This window comes from Zonotrichia albicollis, chromosome 4 (assembly GCF_047830755.1).
Source record: "Zonotrichia albicollis isolate bZonAlb1 chromosome 4, bZonAlb1.hap1, whole genome shotgun sequence".
In the NCBI taxonomy this organism is placed as follows: Eukaryota; Metazoa; Chordata; class Aves; order Passeriformes; family Passerellidae; genus Zonotrichia; species Zonotrichia albicollis.
Window position 1 is genome coordinate 41,349,254 of NC_133822.1, and position 18,089 is coordinate 41,367,342.

Sequence of the window (18,089 nt, forward strand, 5' to 3'; positions counted from 1 at the left end):
ACTAGAAGTGCATTCAGTGAAGCCCTGTAAGTGTGTTTCCATAGTGGGCTGTGGAATGATGATAAATTCTAGAAACTGGTCATGGCTATCCCTGGGTTCTTAGCATAAGCTGCTTTAAAACATGTTCTACAGCCTTTCTAAGCAGAAAGGAATCACTGAACTCCAGTGGGAAAGTAAGAGAAGTCAAATCTAGTAATATTTAAGCTGTATGTAGCTACAATTGAAATTCAGTAGAAGTTCTCTTCCCCTTAGGCATATCACTTCCTCATTTGGGTTATAAGGAGGCCTGAGGGGATATCCCATTTCAGCAAACAGAATATCAAGCAGAAAGATATAACTCTTAGCTTTTCTTTCCAGCATACTACTTAGTACATTCTTAAGATGGAGCAAAAAGAGAACCTTGCAATTTGTTTTGTGGAAAAAATAAGGTTTTTTCAAGGTGAACTTTATGCTCAAAGTAAAGTTAATTCAATACTTGCATCGATTGTTCATCCAGAAAGTATTGATGGAATGACTGAGTCAATCATCCTTTCAGTAAAGTGACAAATAATTGGACTAAAAGATGTTAGTCACTTACTTAAATGTTCTTTCCTGGCTCGTAGCATTACATCAGAAAACGCAAACTCTCTTGTCAGTTCCTGATTTTGGCTGGAATGGACCAGGAAGATCGCAACTGAAATAGGGAAGGTTTCCATTTGTGTTTCTGGTATTATCTGTTAGCTAGATCAGGAACACCACCTTCAAAAGGTTTTTTATTGCTAGCTTTATTAAATGACTTGGGTTAAAATTTCTGATATGTTTCTCTGTGACAGGGAGTTCTCAACATCTCTCATGCACTTCAGAGTGTTTGCTTACTTGGTTTGCTTTACCTTGGCCTATTTCATTCTTTTTTCAGTTTGTTTTTTAACATGAGTCACTAAATGCTGAAAAATTATTAACGACCTTGGCAAATATTAATTAAAGATGGTTTAATGGCTCTAAGGAAAAGAAGACCTTGGCCAATTTCTTTGAGTCCAGATGAAATTGCAAATGAAGAAGACCGGTGTGTATTGGTGAGGACTGGGAGAATCACATGAGAAATGTGAGCCACAGATAAGGTTGACTGAAATTTGATAGAAAACATACAAAACCATTTCAGAAAATCCATTCTATCATTATTTTGTTTCACTAGTGATTCTCAAAGGAAATATTTAAATTACTAACTAGAAGGATCTATCCTAGTTTTACTAAAATATTTATTCCAGGTTTGAGTAGGTAAACATGAAAACATGATTCTGAACATGAGGTGAGGAGGGGAATAAGGCATTTCTGGGTCCAGAGAAAGGACAGCTGTACCATCAGAGGCTTAGAGCAAAAGGAATCTGGCTAGAGAGGAGTGAGAAGTTTTACAGAATCTGAAATGAAGCATAATCCAGTCATGAAAATCCAGAAAGCTCTCTGAGACAGAAAGAGTTTTAAATGCCAGCAGAAGGATGACATAACAGTTGAGAAAGTTAGGAAGGAAAGATTCATGTGGGAGAGCTTAAGAGAGACTTTAGCCAAGTAGAGCTTCAGCTCACAGCAAATTTATGCAAAATACTTCCAGAAGGCAGACGAGATGGTTTTGGACACAATTCAGCTACTAGTTGATCTCATAGATAGTTCTCATTTGGAGATATTAACATGAAACAATGTCAGACAAGAACTGGTTCAAGGACAGTGGCCCATGAAACAGCTAGAGAAAATACAATGGAAGTAAAAAAGATCTTAAAAAATCCCCTAAAATAAAAAGGAGAAAAACTGAAAGAAAAGGCAAGACCAGAGTTCAGAAAACTCGCTCTATTGGTAGCAAACAAGAGGTATGACACACAAAGGTATAATGTCAAATGGCAGGGATCTCCAGATAGTGCATGCTAAAAAGGAAGGACAAAAACGATGGTACTGTAAAATGCAAACATGGTAAACCTTAACTAAGACTCCAAAATATTTTAAATCACATCCTTTCCTATGTAGCATAATTGTAATACACAAAATGTTGTACAGCTTGAATTCAATGAACTAAGTGCACACACAATATCAGGTTGTACAATCTCCAATAGATATTCCAGATTTTCATCTCTTTTTTGAAATGTCATGACTACATAACTGTAGGCCAGTCATGCTGAAATAAGTACTCTAGGGAAATACACAAACACACTTAGTCACATTTGCATCTTTATGCTGATAATCGCATTTTTCTGAACTGAAGTAAAAGGATAAAACCACCACAGATTTAACAGGTCCATTCACTGCATTATCAAAGCAGTTTGGAAATAAGCTTTTGACAATGGTGAGAGTTTATAAAAATAGGTTTAATGCAAGTTATGTGATGTCATATGAAGTCATAAAGAGCAACAGCTACTTGCTGTTGATGATGATGGAGGATGAAAATAGGAATTCTCTGTGTAGTCCTAAATCTGTATAGGAATAAGATTTTATGTTATGACTCAGTTTGGGTTTGCTTCTTTAGCCAAACACTTGGAGTCAAGCTACATGATGATAAATGGGAAATAAATGAATGCTGTTTGACTGCCAAAATGGTACCTTTGTTTCTCTTTTTAGACTGCTATTTTGTTATTTCAGTTGTGCTTTCTGTTGCATATATAATGGATTTGCAGAAACAGTTGACAAATAACTTCAGGATTTGATGGGAGCAGCAGGTGCCTATTTTTCTGGCCTGCATAAATCTTTTTCTCAGGAAAACTCCACACTTCAAGAAATAATTAGCACTGCATGTCACAGTGGACCACAAAACCTGAGTAGAAATTATCACAGAATTAACAATGGCCTTTTCCTGAGCATGTCTGAAAGCTCAATCAATTTACAATTCTCTTTGGTTATAGCAAAAACTATAGGTAACTGAACCACTGTCTTCCCTTGTGGCCAGGTTTTTTTCTGCTCAAGCAGTTTTCCATTTTCTGTTTTTCCTACCCAGCTTGTTTTTGTATGAAATCTCCTCAAATCTCTAGCAAGAATTTTTTTCCAAATATTTCCTCCCTTGGCTGTTGCTGACTGCATATCTGTCTTACTCCTTTCATTATTCAGAATAGCTGAATTTCTGCAACCAATACAGAAATGGCCACAGGAACTCATGAAATTGCCATTATGTCTGAATAAAGACTTGTTTAGGATCTCTTGTAGATGGATGCACATTGAAACACTCCTTGGTAGTAAACAAAATAGTTGACATAAGAGCTGAAGTTGCATTTTCAAATTCACTCTTTAGGCTTCCAAAATAAATAAAAATAATATTTTAAAGGCACATGCTGTCAATTCAGAAATGTATATATATATCCATGTACAGGGAAATACGGTTTTGTACACATGGGGTAGATATATTTGTACATGGAGGTGAGGAATGAAGGTAATCCCTTGTTACATACTTTTTCAATTGACTTAATGCAGAAGAAAATATATACATTACTGTTAACAGGGGCCAAGATTCACCTCATTCTAAGACGAAAAATTCAAATGAAAATAAAGATTTATTTTTATTAACTCATGTTAATATTTAGAGGCCAACATGATTCTCTTCTTTGGGCATTCACCCTTGTAAGGCTTCCTTTAACATATGAATGCATCAGTTTAATTGTACATTAAACTGTACAATTGTTTCACTTTAGGCTGCTGCAAATGTTAGTAAAATAATCTAAAATAACAGTTGTACTCAATTACAAACAGTTGTCATGAGCTCTGATATTCTTTACTACACACTGTACTTCTCTTATTACTAAATAGAGCAAAGCTTGTCTATGATCCCCTTCTGTGCCACAATGCAAAGGTTAAGTAAACAAAACTTACTTGCTTATCGTGTTGGCTAAGAAGCTGTTAGCCAAATGAACATAACAAAAAATTATGGCACAGATCAGGATAAACTAAAAGTGCTAATGTATTCCCCTCATGAGACTGCACAATTTTCTAATATTCTAATCACCTGTGATTCTTTTAAGTTCTTGGGGGACTTCCTCCATCACTTTCCTTGTCCTGTATTATTCATCCCATTGTCTCATCCTGGGATAATTGTATGTGCATGAACAGCAAACATGTCATATTTGCTGTGGTTGCCAAACAATCACAGGGCAAAATTCCCATACCCAAATTCCATCTCCTCCTCCTTAACAAAATTAAGTTGAGCACAAAGGAGTAAGGTTGGAAGGCTGATTTTGTGATGTGCTCTCTCTCACACTGCTAATCATCCATCAGCTGTCATCCATCTTGGGGAATTTAATGCTATGCCCTTTATTTTTATATACATTTATAGGTCACCAAATAGAAGCTGGACCTAACCTTATAGCAATAAGTGCCCTTCTAAAGGGCACTGGTGATTGTCCAGCACTGAAACCATCACAATGTGTTTATTGAAACTAAAACACAAAGAAAAATCTCCAGCAAAACCAGCAAAAAAATTCCAGAATTACAGAGGCAGGTGATGCTATGCCAATACAAATATTCTGCCAATACAGGATATGTCTTATACCCTAACATTAAATTCAAATTTATAATATAATTATATATTTTAATTATAATTAAAAGATAAGGGGATTATTACATATAGTTTCAAAGAGAAAGCCTGTGATGTGAGAAAACGTTACAGATGTTTGTTGAAAGAATGTTTTCACTAGTATGAACCTGACAGGGAGGCACAAAGGACATCATGAACTTCCATTACTAGGACTCAAAAGTCTGGAAACACAGTCTAATCTGACATATCAGGACAACTCAGGGCAGCCTGACTAGAGAAAAATAGGAAATTTTGCATGTCCATATGTGTGTGAGAGAGGGATCACAACTACCTTAACTTTTATAAAGTTCCTTGAAGTACAAGCTTCTGGCACCCAGTTACCAGCCAAGGGTTTCTCACAAATAAAGCAGCCTAAAGAAGCCTCTTTTATTTCCCTACTGTAGTTGCCTGGATTCTAGAGAAGAACATCCAGAATAAGGACAAAATAAATAAAAAACAATTATTAAGAAATAAGGAGAAGAAAACCTGATGCATCCTTTTGATACTTTGCTGGAAAAATCAAATTGGAGTATTAATCAGTAATATACAGGAAGAAATACACCTTGTAGTGGGAGATTGTTGGATATTGCTCCTTTCAGTTTGGGAAAAAAAAATCAGCAAAAAATTTTAAAAATTGAAAGAAACGTTGAAGCACAGAATAAGTACCTTATTCTGATATGTGAATTTACAAGGAGAAACAAGATGGGCTGGCCTTCTGGTAGATTTTATTGAGGTTTTATTGAGGTTCGTCTTCCAAGAGAGATCAGGCTGGAATGGTTCATGAAGTAATGGTCATAGAAAGGGTTAGCAGAGCAGAGGCAAGCCATGTCCTGGAAATGAGAGCAAATCAATGCCAAGCTCTTATGAGCTGTATTTACAAGCACAGTCATGGTCTAAGGACAGCTGAAGGAAGTGACTGAAGAAAACATCAAATTTACTCTTTCCATTTATTAAAGACCTGCATCAGTAACGATTCAATACAGTGAGCAAAAAGCTGGTACATGAGGATGCCTAGTAGCCACATGTCTGACTATGAACAGAGATGTTTTTGTTTTGAGTAAATCATATATTTGGATACATTTTCATACCATTACTTTAGTGTATCTGTAACTCTAAGGGTGTTTCATTTCTGTCTTTTAAAGCATGTAGGTACCTTAGTGTATAATGACATTTTTTGTTGGAGGAGTACATATTATCTGATAATAGTTTCCTGTTTCCTGATTTGTTTCTAATGTTTTCTGCTTTAAACAAAAATTTATAACAAAATTGAGCTTGTTTCCAATTGAATCTTGAAAAATTTCAGCCTGGAAACTTAAACTTTAAAATTTTTGGAAAATAATTATATTTCAGATAAAATATATAATTATTAATAATTAAGATATATGAATGTATCTAAATTTTTAGGGAACTAGAAATATAATTATATGCTATGAGGCATCACATTTTTACTGTTTGCAAGAGCCTAATTTTACATGCACTCTCAGCACATGCACAGTTACAAATGTATGTATAGATAAGATCATTCTTAATTATTAAGATTATGAGAATAAACATTAGGAAGGTAAAGAAAGTGACACTAATTTAAACTGCTTCACAGCAGATGCCTTAGAGCACTCTTTCTGTCAACAGTTAAAAACTTCTTTTTATCCAAAGAATAAGGAAAAAAAAAAAAAAGTTGATTCCATATTGGGATTCTTTGTCATACCAACATCATGTTGTTGTAGAATTAAGAGTTTTAATTCAGAAATAATTTTGAGATTAATTTCAGTGATTTCTAACACTTCGAAAAAAAAAATTTCTTATATTTAGTCAGAATATATTATTCACATGATTAAATTGCTGTGCTTTTTTTCTGTTGTTGTTACAGATTAATTGGTCCTCCTCTCTCTGTCTGCATTTAAGCCCTGTAATGCAAGGTTACTTCCACTCTAATTTGGAGAATTTTTTTAAATAAAAAAATAATTTTGAAATTGATTAAACAAAGAAACTGCCTGATGTACCAATTTCCTACATTTCTTAAGTAGGATTTAAGATATTATAATTACCTAATGACCTGAAAATCAAGAAAAGAGAACCACAGGAAATTAATTAATACAGAAAACAGAGTAGGTGTAAAAAAATCCGAAAGCCTAACATGTGGAAAGCATTTCAGCTGGCAACATGAAAGGTTTTTTTTAACTAATTAACAAATTTATCATTTTTTAAAGAAATGTTTATTTGACTAAGCCTGAAAATATAATGAGTGGCACAAAAAATTTCATCAATGTTTTTTCCTGCTTTAACACTTCAGATAGGAAGGTTCAGTTTTGGCTGCTATTATCATTCATACCAGCACGTCAGGTACATCTGTACGTTTCTGATGTAGAGATAAAACATACGCTCAGCTTAAAGAAAACTTACTCTGTTGGAGAAAACAAGAGTGATGGATTTACAGAACAGTTCCCTTAACTTAGTTCCTGAAACTATGCAGAAACATGGTTATTCACCTAAGAGGTAATTACTACCCACCAGTATGAATTTGTCAAGAGCAGCTAATGTCAGAGCAGCATAATCCTTTGATGAGATTACTGGCCTGTGAATTCCAGAACTATGATTGCAGCATCTTGATCCCAACAGCCCTCTGGACATACTTCTATCCTGTGTTGCAGTGGGAAAGTCAGGAAGAACAGAAAAGAACAAACTGCTAATAATTCCATGCACAAACCAACATTCTCAGTGTAGTTATCAATGGTTTGTTGTCAAAACAGAAAGACAGACCTGGTGGGATGTTTGGACCATAAAATAGGGCCCATACTTGTAAAATCTCTGCATAATATTTAGCTGTAAAAGGCTTAAAAGTCTCTGAAGGATCAGATTTGAATTCAAATGACGTGGGTAAACTGGAGAAACGATGATACCAGTAAGAAATAGAAATATCACATCCAGGAAGAAAATCAAATCCATAATCTCAAATTGAGAACTAACTATCTGAACAGAATGTAACAGAATCCTAAAGTGGAGAACTACTAAGTCTGGAAATATCTTTCCAATTTAGTTGCTTTTTCCATTAAAGCCAGATGTCACTTGGTTGCTGTTAAGACAGTAATTCTATTCCAAGTTCTTTCTCATATATAAGAACAGTTTCAAACATTTTTTTATGACTTAATACAAACTCAGGGAAAATCAGTAAGGAAGGAAATTTTTAAATTATCTGAATCAAGGAATGAGATTGTTAAGGTATCAAAGGAAAGGTAGGATAAAAGCATTAGGAAGGAAAACAGAGCAAGTACCATAAAAAAGTTAAAATATGTGAAATATTAACCAAGAAAACAGTAATTGGTAACATTCCACAGTTGTAAAACACAGTACAAGGGAAAAAAAAAAAAAAGCAAAAGCAGTTTAAATTTGCTTCAATAGTTAATGTGATAAAATATTAGAAAAGATTTCTAACTGTAAGGATTGTCAAATGGGATCAAGCTAGTTTGGGAAGATGTTGAATCTCTGTGCTGAATGTTTTATGATTTTATGATAACACAGGAGAAAAACATCTGTCAGGGGCTGCTCAGTTATACTTGACCTTGACTCAGAGCAGGGCAGTAGACTAGTTTAATCTATAATCCTGAAATATTAACATCCTTGGGACAGGAAACATGCAGATGTTTCCAAAAACTGAGGGGAAAAAAGCCTATTTTAATTTTATCTGTGCAGTTCACAGAGAAACCATTTACCAGTCATAATGAAAAAGAACCTCTTTAAAAATACATGAAGGGCAAATGTGTTTTCTTTATCAGCTCCAACAATTTGGTGCACATTATAATTTCTTTCTGCTGCAGCTTCCAGAGTCCCATTGATCTTGTGACGTGGGAGGACTCCTAGGTGGGAGTCTGTTACCCTGAGCATCATGAGAGCGTTAAATCAGTTGCGCTCTGGGAAATTGAAAGTAGGCTACGTGCATTTTTGCATCTCTGCCAATAAACATATTAATGCTGTAAGTGCAGGAATTTCTACCACATTAATCTGTTAGTTTCCCCTATTAGTAATTCTTTAGTGCTACCTGTCTTCCATCTGCTTGATAAGAAGGGCAAGGGTTCTGTTTGTCATCGGCCTCATACTGAACTCTGCTCTATTGGTCTGCTTTATTGCATACATTCATTTTAAAGTTCATAAATGAGAAATCCAATAATGTGAAACTAGAGATATCAGCTGGTTTTCATTCCATTTCAGCTGAATAATTATTTTTGTATTCCTAAAACACAAAAAGCTTTCTTATTCTTAATAATAATTTTCGGATTTATAGAGCACAGCTTGATTCATACCTACTGCTAAAATATTTTGTTCCCTCACTCTCTGTGTTAGCACATTCAGCATTAGATCTAGGAGAAATTTCTAGATATGCCTCAGTGTAGTCAAGTTGGGATTCATCTTTCCTAATTTTGCTCTGTAAGAGTGAGGCTTCTAGATTGAACTTGCTCATCTAGATCCTTGCTGCAGTCAATGGATGGAGAAGCACCTTGAGCTGGTGAGTCCATCTCAACTGCAGAACTTTAAAGCAGCCTGAAACCCAGGAGTGTGTGGTTCTTGGGTAGTATTGCACATGCCCATCCTGGATGAATGAAGAGCTAAGTCTTTGGAGAGGTGATAACACAAACCAACTCAACCTAGGTGCTGTGGTAGTCTTTTTCTGGGCAGCTATTACATACTTTCCTAGAGGCAACTTGAAGCAACAAAACTACCCTGCTAGAAAATTTCCTCCTTGAAGACAAGGTTTAGGATTGGGATTTTTTTTCCCTTGCTTTCAGGTTTTTGTGCTGAAGTGATCCTGCATAAAGTCAGCCAGGTTTGAAATTGCACCTTGGATTACAAATTCTTAATGAAGCATGCTTTCTTCCCACACAAAGGCCAGAAGATATTGAATTGCCGCTCAGCAGCAGGACACGGTATGGCTCCAGGCTGGCTTGCAGGAAATATTAAATGGCATCTAAATAGAAAGCTTCAGCTCAGAAATCACAGTTAGCCTTTCCACCCACTTGTTCAGAACTCTAAATCCTTTCCTGAGGGCAGGCACTGACACACTGGAGCAGGAGGCAGATTTTTCTATACTAGGTCCACATGGTGAGACTTGCCTAGAAAAAAAGACTTCACAGCTGAACCCAATATGAGCTTCAGGAATCTTGAGTGCACTCTACCTATTCTTTAAGAAAAGAGACTAACCTCCAACTCTCAGTTTAAATGGGATCAACTTCTAGTGTTATTTATATCCTTTTAACAGTAATATTTTTAGCAGGTGCTAAAAAAGAATTTACTGTATTATTTTACAGTATATTTGATAAATAGCTTTTCAATTTCTTTAACTAATGCTCTAATTTGGAAAGCATACACAGTATGAATTCTAGATAAAATGGACTATAGATCAAAATAAGCAACTTATTCTTCTGGCTTTCTCCTGCAGGAACCAGGACAATTGCTCAAGTGTGAGTGATGTACAATGGGGAGTAACATAATGTTGAGACAGGAAATTTAAGACATCATTATCTTAATTTATAAGTTACAAATCTCACTTTCCATATCTTCAGTCCTGTGAACCTGTTCTTCAGCTGTGAAATTTAAAACAACAAATGAGTATAATCAGGATCCCTGTAAACATGTTGGCTATGTTTCCTACTAAGATAATTAAACATGCTTATTTTCATATCTGATGTTGATAATTTTTCAAACTAATAGAAGTTATTTTATAATGATGAAATTTCTGTTTCATAGTGATATCTAGTCCTATTCCTCATGCTGTTATGTTCATGCAGAGTTTTGCAGTTAAATAGACCCCTCCATGAGCCTGAGACTTGTGGACCCAGCCAGTTCTGCACTGAAGGTGATTTCACAGTGGTTAGGGTAACACTCAGCTAATCAGCCTCGATGGGAGGTGAGATATATTAGGTTATGCTCATGGCCTGATAATGCCTGTGCACTAGTTTGGAGTGCAGATGGTTTAAGAATGCTTCTGTCTGAATAAGTAATCGTGACATACATTTCAGTCTGCCCAAATGAATTTTGAATGCTTATGAGAAGTTCAAAATATATATGGCATTTCTTGTTCTCTTTCTTTACTCTTTCTCTTCCATAAGACAAAATAAACAGGGGGAGGGGAAGCAGGCATGTAAATAAGAAATAGATTTTTATTCCAAATTTTTCCTTGGGACTCCCAAATGGAAAATAATTTTTTCCTCGATTCATCTGAAGTACTATTGTCTTTTCTATCAGCTGTTAAACATACTTTTCCTATTCTCATTTCAACAAATCCAGAACTGTTTTTTCTGCAGTTTTATTGCTCTTTAAGCATCCTACTGTCTTCAAATTCATTTTGCACTGCCCATTTAATTCAGATGAGAGTCAAGCATGAGAAGACCTATTTCTGCAAAGAGAAGAGAGAACCTCTGCAAAGAGCTCATAGAAGTGGCTCTAGTATTGGTACCTAGACAGAAACTGATTACAACAGACCCTGCTACATGGAGATATTACACATTTTAATAATACCAGACAGTCTCAGGAGTAGGATTGGTAATGGATTCCATCTGGTTTGGTTGTCTCTGCTCTCTCTCAGAATGACTTTATAATTAGCTTTGAATGCATTAAGCCTTGTAATTTCAACCCTGAAATAAGCTAGGTGGCATCATAAAAGTTTAAAGGCTTAGATTTTCATTTTGGGAGATTCATATAGGAGGTCAAGGATTGACTTCAGTTAATCATGCCTTCTGATACTTGATTTAAAAGATCAAGTAGATGAACTGGATACAACTGAGAGTGGATTAAATTAAAATATGCAAAATCATCATTAAGATAAAGTAAACCTTAATGGACTTTATATTACTGAAAAAAATCCCAAATTTTACTTACTTTAAATTGCTAATACAGAAAATTTACTAGCAATTCAAAAAGATGTGAGAAGCAGAATTTCTTTATGTCTCTAAAAAGTAAAAGAATTAAGATTGAGAAACTCACTATATCTTTACTGATGGTGTTATTAATACATTTTACTCATTATGCAGTTCCTCTGCATCTTTACACAGACACTGCTGGAATTATGTACTCTACAAATGAATCCTTTCCAGAAATCAAATCCCTATGAATACTGAAAAGACACTAAATTTTATTATCTGCATTGGGAAAAATAATCTAAATTAATTTGAATTTGTATATTGTTTCTGAGTTGCGCGGTTTGTATGCATTGTTCCCCTTGTTACCAGTAAAATGTGACAGGATGATTATTTTTAAGCAAAGACTTTTCTAATTATGGACAAAAGATCAGTCAGCTGAGCATTGACTAAATGCTAATTGGAAGGCCACAAAAGGTTTAGGAGATAAAATCTGATGGTATAAAACCAAGAAAAACCATTCATGCTTAAGTAAGCCTCAGCAAGAACAGATATTCAAAAACGAATAATGGCAAAGTCTCAACCTCTCTTGGTGCTGAAATGGACCAATATGTTAAATTCTAGTTTAAAAAGGTAGTAAGTAATGAAATGGTTGTTAATCTGAACCCCTGGAACATTTTTGAAATGACTTAAATGACTTTCTGATAATAAATCTTAATATAGCTTTAGTGGGCTAAGGTTTTAAAGTTTTTATCCTGCACAGAACATTGAAAATAACGGTCCCTTGTCATCTGGGAATGGAGACTATCAAGTTTTCATGGTGGTCATTAAGACAAGAGCAATATTAATGTCTTCTCCTGCTATTCTCCTGTAACTATTGCAAGTTGCATCTGATTTATTCCTGAAGAATTCTGTTGGGGTGTAAAGATTACCACTTCCCCAGTACCCTGAAAATATAATTCTTGAGGTACTATTCTTGTCTCCTAATGCTTTCAGTACATCTAGATCCTTTCCCTTCTCAGTCCTCCACAGTGCCATACTCCACAGCTGGATTAGCCCAAATCTTTCCAGCAGAGTAACCTGGGATGGATTTTATTGTTCTTTAGATGGGCCCTTCACACACTCCAAAAATGGGATGGAAAGAAGAAAACTAAAGTTATGAAGCTGCAACAAAAAAAAAGACCAAAACCAAAACCAAAACAAACAGATAAAACCACCAAAAAAAATTCCAAACTGACCAACCAACCAGACAAGCAAACAAAAAAAAAAGATGGAGAACACGCAGTCCTAGATACTCACTTTTCTTAGTTTTCTTGCAATCAAAAGAAAGGCTGTATCTCATCAGGAGTTTATTTCACTCTTTAAATTGGTCCTGCTTTATCACTAGTGTTTATTCATCATTTGTACAATATCAACATGGGAAGCTAAGAAGTGAGTGTAGAACCATTTTGCTATGTTTAATAGCTGTGCCTAGAGCCAAATCTGACCTCCAGTTCTACCCATATACTCTGCAATATTCCTGCTTCAATTAATTGTCATCAATCCTGTCAACTGGATAAAAGGAAATGAACATAATTACTAGCTGTGGGTTAGGGCTGAGCTATTTGTCTAGTCAAAGGACTCATTTTGAAGACTGGGCATGTTTTGCCAGATAGAATAAGTAGATACTGAACAAAATACAAGGAAAACTTATATAATTTCATTAAATTAATTATAAAAAATTAATAAATCCTACCATACAGAAAAAATAAATCACTAGAAAATTATTTTTAAATCCAGTATATAACAATGATATCAAGATGTTAGAAATTTCTAATGAATTAATAATAATAACAAATAAAAATGCTGCTAAAGATACCTACATGATTCATGTCTTGTGAATATTATATTGTTAACAGGAAAACATCATCTGTAAATTGTTATGATAGCCTCCAAGTATACAGGACTTACACAGTAGCTTACTTTTAATAATACAGAGGCACACCTGGCTCACACTTTCATAAATTACCTGTTTAGAATGCATGGTTTGACTGCTTTGACGACTGCACTTCACTTATTAATACTTGAGGTTTTGGCTCTCCTAAGTATATTCAACTCATCTCTATTGTATTGTTTATGAATGCAGTAACAGGGAAATCATGCCCGCGAAAATAAAAAGGTCAGTTTAAATAATTTAGTTTCAGCATTAATAAAGTCTTAGTAATCACAAATACTTGAAACATACACTAATCATTTCCACGGTTTAAATATGTTACAAAATATTTCCTTGCAGAGTTCACCTCTACTGCATATGGAAAGATGATGGTTTGCCTAATTCTCAGTAGTATTTGTGGCTGTAATAAACTGGATTAATTACTCTAGTCTGATGGCTTTTTAAAAAATATTTTTAAAAGTTAGAAATAATTTTTAAAATCTTTTTTATGGAAAACTTAATTTGTTTTTTTGCAAGCTAAAATGTTACCATTTTTTTGGGCAATATAAAAAGATACTTGTATTAAAACTCTTGGCTATAAACCTGCTTTGTCATTGGTCTTAACAGGCAGAAGAAAATATTTTCTGTGAAGCTTTGTTGCAGCTCACTCAATCTCAGATCAGCTCTCTGAAGGTGGGAAACTTTAATTCAACATAACAGAGAAAGCACAGATTCAAAGAATCTGCTATAAATACTAAGAATATGTTATGCAATGAAAGAATCCACTGTGATCCTGAAAAGCCTTTTATAAGGCTACCAGATACTTGAGACCTTTGTGCACTGCTGGCATCAACATTTTGGATCATTATATTTTCTACATACAAAAATATAGAAGTCTAAATCTAAAGAAACAATCCATTTTGAGAGATAGGTGACCCAATTCTGATCTAAATTCTATAGCAGATCAATTTTATACAGAATTGCAATGAAACAATTCTTCTATTAGTAGCAACCCCTGAATTAGTAGATGGTTTAAAATATGTCTCACCCACCTCATTTCTGAAAAGAAATGGACAATCTCAGTCTTTTTAATTCAAAGACCTGGCTTCAAGGAGGAGGTGAATAGTGACATATATTAACACTACAATATTTTTATATCAAAATGCTAAACATGAATCCATACATTTCACTAAGTGTAGAAATTTAAATCCAGAACTCACCCATTTGGGAAATGTGTGCTAGCTACATAGGCACAGGATTAAAAGGGAGGATCAGTTTAAAGGAGACTGTATAATTTGGGACATACTTCAATACTTTTACTGAAACATTCACTTCTGCTTATTAACCCAGCAAAATTTAGTATTTTGGGGGAAAAAATTTGAACTAGATGAAGTCTGGCTCTGTAGCCCAGTGGTAAGAGCACTTGACTGGGTTTAGGACACCACTGTACTTTGATTACTGTACTTTTCCTGCACTTGCCAGGAAACTTCACCAGTAAGATTAAAAATTTTATTTAGTTTGCTAATCCATGAAGTATAAATGTACCCTTTTACTTTAGTTTATGTAATTACATTAATTAAGGCTACATTTATACTGGCCTAGCCACCTAAGTTTTCAACTGAATTATGAAATTAGTAAGTGCAGATATTCTTCAGTGTAATGATGGATGTGGTTAATTTTCCCATGACAGTCAGACTTAATTTTTTGCTCAGAAATCTGAAGTTTCAGTTCTGTAAATCAGTTAACATATGCCCAGTCTCCAATTCATTTTCATTAATGGCTTTGGCTGTTGGTGTTGGAAAGGTGTTGATGGGTGTTTTGGGTGCTGCTGAGCGGTGCTGGCACCGCACCAAGGCTGTGTCTCCAACATTGTCCCCTCACCAGCAGGCTGAGGATGGGCCAGTTCTTGGGAGGGACACAGCCAGGACAGCTGACCCAAGCGGACCAAAGGGATTTCCACACTTTATGGCATCTGCTCAGCAATAAAAGCTAGGGGAAATGGGAGAGGGAGCGGCATGGGGGATAGTTATAGGACATTTGTTTTCTGGAGCGACTGCTACACATGCTGAAGCTCTGCTTCTCAGGAAGTGGCTTGACATCACCTGTTGGGAAGTAGGTAATAAATATTTTGTTTTCCTTTGCTTCTCTGTCTAGCCTTTGCTTTTGTTTTATTCAACTGCCCTTTTTCTTGACCCCCAAGGGAGATTTTTTCCATCTTCTCCCTCTCCCCATCCTGACAGAGAAGGGAGTGATAGAACAGCTTGATGGACACCTGGCATGCAGCCTAGGTCAACTCACTACAATCATTAAAGCAAATATCAGCTTCCCAGTTCCATACTAATGTTAATCTACTGTAGGAAAAATCTTGTGCTATATTGAGAGAAATTATTTTGTTTTTATTTTTACACTTTTGTTTCTTTGGCACGATCATTCATAAGCACTGAAATTAATTCAAGCCTACAAGCCCACAAATAAAGATGTTTGTGTTTGTGATAAACTTATTTCATGTTGATAAAGCAAAATTTGCTATATGCAAATCTTGATTAATTATAAATCTTAATGATTAAGATAAATCAAAAACTTTGTGAACCAGTCTTAGTATTTTACTGAAATATTTATCTAAACACTTTTTTTTCCAAATTATTAATTTAATTTCTATGAAGGTAATAAATATTCAGTTTGACTGAAGCCTTGTGAGAGACAATAATGCACTTGGAAGTATGAGATCAAGTATATTTGACCTCAATATGTCCTTCTCAAGAGAACTTCTTGGGTACTATAGAGAATTCTACTCACCAAGAGTTTTGCAAAAGATCTGCAATTCAGAGAAGTTGCATAACCTTGCATAAAATACAAGCAACATATCCTCTAGCTGAAGTGAAAATAATATCTAGACCTAATCAGACATTTCTATTAGGAATGTTTAGTACTTGAACAATGAACACCACAGAAGTCTCTTTAAATAAATAATGTAGTGGAAAATTGAGATAAAATCAGTTTCCAGCATGGCTGAAGATCATACTGCATCTGCTAGATAATACTGCATAATACTGAAATAATTGAAGGCATGACATTTGGAGGATCTTTGTTTCTCACAGATTATTCATTTTTCAGGAGTGCCAACCTATGCTCAGGACTGTAGGAGACAGGAGACAAAATCCAGTTATTTATGCCTTTTGAAGAGCAATGAGCAATACAGAGAGTGAGCTAGTTCAGGAAATGTAAACATTCTTAATATGCTAAAATGAAGTGCAATGTGTCTTGCATTATTCTACCTAGAAAAAGACTTGTAGCTGTGGAATTCCATTTGACTGACAGGGCAGTGAAGACAAGACAAGACAGGAGATGAACCTAAATTGCAGAATGAGAAAGTGAAGTGGCTAAGTTTATCTATCTAGACTAAATCATAATACAATATAAGACCAATGTCTCCATTTGATTTCCCAAAACTTATCCTGTCTCCTTGTTTTTGGAAGGAGATATGAAGTGGCAGGCTATGTTATAAACTCTTGGAAAGATTTTGTAGAGTTTTCTTTTTCCTTTGGAAATTTTTTTCTCTAACCCATGTCCTTTACCTTAAAATATTAAGAATGATAGAGGAAAACCTATGTTATTTATGGAGATATTGGTGTCAAAAATACACACATATCCAGAAGCACATAACCAGAGGCTTCAAGTAAGTTTTCATCAAGGATTTTAATTCAGGATCCATAATGTCATATTGCAAGTAAATTTAGCTAATGAGGAAAATTGAGTTGTCTTCATGAAGGCTGTGATATTCAGATGGGCAGGAGAATGACAGACAAGTACTTTTCTTCTTCTCACAAGCTGAAAGTAAATGTCAAGGTAATTTTATTGTGACCTAGAGTAGAAATTACGCAGCCATAAAGATCTCTAATTCTCTGGAAAGTCTAATACATTTTTATGCATTATCCATAAATCTCCTTTAGTGAAAGGAGGCCTGGAAGACTTCATGTAAGCTCTTATTGCACTAAGGCTGGCTGAGCAGGTGCCTTGAAAATTCATTGTTCTTCTCGTTGTAATACAAGTTTGAACCATCATTGCTAACCTTAGTTATGTGTTTATTGGTTCAGAACCAAAATATTCACCATGTTGCAGGATGAAACAGTGGTTAACCAAACAATAAGAGGTAATTTTATTACTAAATATTCACCCAGAAAAAAATTACTTATCATAGTCTTAGTCAAAACAAACATCTTGGCTTTCCTATCCATTAATTAGCAACTTATGACCAATTCCAAACAGCATATATTTACAAACCTTAGTACTGATGGTGAAAATTTATTGTGTTCTAATGGAATAGTTGATATATTTGACACCACCAAAATAATGTTATATTAGAAGCCCCACTAGTATGGACCTTATTCATCAGAAACCTATACACTTAGAGCCTTTTCTTTATAAAACAAATCAGGTATATTTTATTAGAAACAGATGCGACAAAAAATTTTAGGAGGTAATTTTCTTCAGTGAGAGCTGTCCTTTAGACCAACCAATCTTACCAATGCTGAGGATATTTGGATTATTAAATGAGTAAATATTTGCAGGTCTTTGCTGTGTCTCTCACTTTAATGTGCTAACTGGAATTATTTCATGTGCAGTTTCTTCATGGTTAGTTATCTGTGTACTATTAGAATGAGGGATTCTTTATTTTTGTGCTTTATTTAATGCATCAGTAATAGAAACCCTGCAGTTCCTCCTGAATTCTAAAATAGCGATTCTCAAAAAGCAATCATTGCAGTCCCTAATCTTTTTTCTTATGAGTAAGATTTCATGGGTGTTTGCAAGAAGG